The sequence below is a fragment of the Solea solea genome, chromosome 12, assembly GCF_958295425.1.
Source record: "Solea solea chromosome 12, fSolSol10.1, whole genome shotgun sequence".
Classification (NCBI taxonomy): Eukaryota; Metazoa; Chordata; class Actinopteri; order Pleuronectiformes; family Soleidae; genus Solea; species Solea solea.
In genome coordinates, this window is record NC_081145.1 from 417,808 (window position 1) to 423,092 (window position 5,285).

The window sequence follows — 5,285 nt, forward strand, 5'->3', positions numbered from 1 at the left end:
CTAGGCTTGTGCTGTGAGCCGCAGCGCTTGCAGTTTATCATCACGTCCTCCTGCTGTGCAGGCCGGGTCTGTGTGCGCCGTCCCCGCTGATACGACACTGCTCCAACCGCTGCCACGCTGTCGCTCTGCGCCGAGGCGACTGCAGACATCTCGCTGAACGTCCTCACGTGCCTTTGGGACAGCTCACTGGCCTGGCAGATCTTAATCTGCCAGGCACAAATAAATAACTGTGCTGTATTTATTTTGTCCTTCTACATGACTACATGATTACCTGCTGAGTGATATTTGATGTTTTACCTGTGTTGTATTTATCTTTAGGTAGGGACTGCAGATGTAAATTAGCCCAAGGCTAACTCTGGTGTAATGCATCAAATGGTGACATTTATGTTTTTAATTGCACATGGTCCCTTTCAAATAAAATCAAATCAAATGGCTCCTGCCAGCGTCAGCTCCATCTCCCGTAGTAGCCTCTCTCTGACCTTTTTATCCGCCACACCGAATACAATCTGGTCCCGGACCATGGAATCCGTCAGCGCCGCGAAGTTGCAGGACTGCGCCTTTAGCCGCAAGTCCGTCAGGAAGCTATCAAAGGGCTCATGCTGGCGCTGTGTACGAGACCGAAACACGTACCTCTCGTACGTCTCGTTCTTCTTCGGAGAACAGTGAGTATCAAACTTGCTAAGCACTACATCCAACTTTTCATTATCTTCAGGACTGTCAAACACGAACGTGTTAAATACTTCTATGGCCTGTGGCCCTGCTATTGTTGGCAGCAGCGCTACCTTTCTAGCTTCCGGCTTCGCCTCGAGTCCCATAGCAGAAACATAAAGGTGAAACCGCTGTTTGAAGGTGCGCCAGTTCTCGTCGACATTCCCTGTCAGTTTCAAACTTTCCGGTGGTTTTAAATCCATGTCGCCCATTCGAGTTTACTCCTGGTACCATGTCATGTTCGTGTTCCAAGGATGAGGCCGTGTTGATAGCTTGTAACTTAGTTTAATGTCTCACGTTCTCCATAACATACATGTGCCCTCATGCAGTCTTGCTCTAGTCCGTTATATGGTACGGTAAGCTGACTACTAACCAGTACTGCCGCCTAGCGGTCAAACATGTAATAACATCTAATCATAACAGCACCCATAAGCTTTACAAAGATACACACACAAAACAAACAAGCAGCTATTCTGCAAAAGAACAGTCTCAGAACAAAAGAAAGAGAGACCAACCGGTTAAGGTACGCTCTAAACTAAATAAGTATACAAAGATTCAGAACGCTAGAACCACTCAGATAGGTTCCAGCCAGGCAAAGCTAAACGATGAACTGAGGGCACACAACTTATTTATGTTGCAGCTGGGGTTGATTGAAGAGTCTTGATTGGTAGACTTGGTCGAATCACAGCCACACCAATCACAGACGCCGGTGGACAGGAAGCAGGGAGTAGACCACCTCTGCTTTAGAAGGACCAATCCTCAACAGGGAATCACACAGCTTGCTTTGCATGCCTGGTAGAATCACTCATGGGAACACACAATGAACATACACTTAACGGCAGCCAGCAGCAGCTGTAACACTGTTTATAAACTACATACTAATGAGTATTCATGTGTTGTGAATGATGAATTCAATATGTATTCATGCTTAACTAATGCTTAATAGTGTGTACTTATTATAAAGTGTTACGTGGTTTAATTGTGATATTATGATATATTTTAGAATTGTTTTTCACAAATCTTTGAACATTTGTAGAAAATCAACCGTTTGGTCCAACTTGGACCAGATTGGATACAAATTAAGGTTTTCAATAATGTGCTAGTTTTTATTACTCTGAATCCTCACAACATCCCATAATGCAAAGTCAAATTTGCAGCCTTTGCCCCCTTCATTACATATCAATATATAAGAAAAGTACAGAGAATAAAATCAAATAAAAATTATTTAGGCGGTTAAATTAGAAACTTTTTTTAAAAAATGTTGTACTATTTTTTTATATTTTATATTTAGAGGAGGGGCATATAAGGAGGAGAGGGGAGCCAGTGAGCAGGCAACATCTCTCAACCTTTAGTCACAATAACTTGGTTACAAATCAATCAAGTTTTATTTGGTGTGTCTTAAGGCTGGTGGGCAGGACTCCGTTTATGTAAACTCCAAGTGTTCAAAGTCAGTCGAGCCCTGCAAACTCTCCCTTTACAATGGATGTTACGCGTCCATTGTTGTTTGGAGATCCACCTTTTCAGCTGTGGTTTTGTTGGGCAGCGTCGGCTGAAGTATGCTGTGAAGAAAAAGTTTCCTATAATCTTTTGTAACTGACATAGTTGAATCATGTTGAATCTTTTTTACTTGAAAATGATGTTGAATATGATGTTCACTCACAGTGGACATGCTTTAGACGCAGTTTCATGCAAGTCTTCACCCAACACTCAAACAGCTTGCGATGACACCCTTTTGCGCACAGAAAGATCTGGCACTTGTCCATCAACAGTCTTGAAGAAGCATGGCTGGAACCCCCCTCGGTTGATCAAAATATATTAAGGTGATTAGTTTTAATGCTTACCTTGAGTCACCAGCCAGTTTAGCCAGCAGCTGACTGGCCCTCAAAAGATGATCCACCTGCTTTATACAGTAATGTTTTTCCGCTGTTGCAGTGGATTGTGAGAGGTAGTCAGCCACCAGTGACTTTTCTGAATCTGTCAAGTCCTTAGTGGCTGTCTCAAAGACTCTCCTTGCCATCTGGCTGGTCACTGGCTTTATCCCGTTAAGGATGGACATTAACAAATAAACATGAGACAAGAGGGGGAAAAGGGTATTCTGGACTTTGACACATGACAGTCAGACCACGTGCTTTACAATAAGCACCCCATCAACTGTATATAACAGAAAGCCTGAGGGTCTGTTCTGGACATGGTGTGTTAAGGAAGCATCGATGTTTCCTGTTTGACTAAATGGCGATATTGTCCAAACATGTTGCATCCAATGTATAGATCGTGAGACTGTATGGTATGTCTGGACCCGTTGCCCCAGGGAAACAGGAGAAAGGTAGGTGTCGGAACATGTGATGCCTACAATGATAATGCTAGATAATCTACTGAATATAAGGTTAGTTTTGCTCTTGTATATAAGGTTACTTTTGCTCTTCTGGGAGCAGAGTTGTTCGGGATTTTGACACGAGCAGACTCTCTCAAGCGAGTTGCAGCGCTTGATATGATGCTTGACTTGCAAATAAAATCCTTTTTTGTTCTAAGTTTTGTGTCAGCGAAGTCTCTACCTGCACCATCATCTCACCACCATGTTGTTCTAAAGAGGGAAGGCCCGGTAAACAATATTAGTAAGCTTAATGGCTAGAATGTATGGGGAAATAGCACAGTAATACTCACAGTCATGTGCTCCACCACGCCTGTTCGTTGGAGGTGTTTCAAAATCAAGATGGCCTCCAGATAATACACCACTAATGTGAGCTCACTCTTCTCCATAATCAAAGTTCTGTCTTTTAACAGTTTTCCAATGATCAGCTCAAAGTCCTTGTTGGCAGCCTTCAACACAGCCCAGCAGTCTGTTGTTGTGATTTGATTTTTTTCTATTAGCATGTTATGCCTATGAGACAAAAACAACAACAAAAAACCCCATGAGGATTCACAAATCATCACGTTACTTGGCCAATTGCTCATATCTGTAATACAATCAATTCACATGGTTGTGAACAATTAAACTGACCTCTTTTGTGTGATCTCTTTACTCACGAGCTTGGAGCAGCTTTTCTGTACTGACCCGATGTACTCAATAAAGTGCTTGCACTCCGCATGTAGATCCTGATCATCTTGCCTCAGGTTTGTGTTGACAGTGTGGAAAAGAAGGAATCTGTCAGAGGAAGTCAAAGTATTAATTGGTATTGTATATTAGTATTAAGTATTTACATGTATTTAAGCCCATTTATGTTCATTGTCTTCATATAAAAAATGCTACCTACCTTTTCAGGCTCTTCAGGTAATTCAGCTGTGTTTGCTTTTTTAATTTTGCCTCAGAAAGGCGACGGAGGTATTTGCGTAACTTTTCCCTGTTTCTGACAAACTCCAAAGATGGTGCCAGTGAGTCCACATAATAAAGGTACCAAGAAACATTTTCAACCTGAAAAGAAAAGAGAACATCTTAACTTACCTTTTAATCATGATGACTTTAAAAAAACATAAAAAATAAATCCTTAATTTAATTTACTGTAAGGTTTAAATAAAGTGCTAAATGAGTATAGTCCTCTCCCTCAGGTTAAGAAGACCGTGGCTCATCCTCAAGTGTTTGGCCACCAACTTAAGAACTTTGCCACAAATGGGGCACTCTCCCTCACCTTTTGACTTGGTCATCTGTAAAAGAAAAGAAAAAAAAAATTGTTTAACCTGATCACATTGTACAACCATGATCCATGATCTAATCCTCAGTTTTCTACTGCAAAAAGAATGAAGGTTCTAGCTGTAATACTTTTTTTATATTATTAATATTTTTTTATTATTATCATTATTATTCTTTTGTTATTATTATTATTATTATTTTATTATTATTACTATTATCATAATTTTAATTATTATTATTAATTTATTTCTTTTTCTGCGTGCTCACGCTGCCCCAATTATTATCTGCACGCTCCCTGACCAGCAGGTGATCAGAGCGTGATCAGAGCGTGATCAGAGCGTGACACAACCACAAGCAGTAAATTGACGCATCTTAAGGGCAAACTCGAAGAAAAACCCACTAAATACATTAAAAAAACACTAAATGCTGACCTTACAAACATAAATAAACACAATAAACACATTTTGAGTGTTTAACTCTGAAATTAAATTCAATTTCAAATTAAATAATTTAATAATAAATAACAATAATGAATAATAAATAAATAATACTCAAGTTTGCAGGGTAGTTCCACAAAAGCAAATTCCAGCAAAAAATCACCGTTTCTCAATATCCATACTTGTCCGTACTTGTCCGTACTTGTGCGTACTTGCGTACTCCTGTACTTGTGAACACGTCATCAGCCTCAGTCCAAGTTCTGTTCCAAATTCTCAAGTAAGCGAACAGAGAGGACGGTTCTCAAACCCGGAAGTGTTCTCGCTCCGCCCCTTTTTTACCAAGTATGCATCGGAGGTGACTTAAGCGTACTTGGGATGGCCATGTATCCCAGAATACATTTCGGCGGAGCATAGCAGCAAATAATAGAAATATAAATCTGAAATAAATATTTTTCTGTGTCCCGGAACAAAGTTTTAACATCATTTAAGGCGAGAAATTAGTCATTTAGAATTCA

The 5,285-nt window shown here is 40.4% G+C and overlaps 1 long non-coding RNA gene across 1 annotated transcript; it reads right to left on the reverse strand.

Moving 5' to 3' along the window:
• Nucleotides 1-3,510: 3,510 nt before the first annotated feature.
• On the reverse strand, nt 3,511-4,015 carry LOC131469648 (uncharacterized). Its single transcript, XR_009241824.1, has 3 exons — nt 3,960-4,015; nt 3,707-3,850; nt 3,511-3,586 (listed from the first exon to the last, which is right to left on the reverse strand). It is a non-coding gene; the product is annotated as an uncharacterized LOC131469648 (long non-coding RNA).
• Between the last annotated feature and the right edge of the window lie 1,270 nt (nt 4,016-5,285).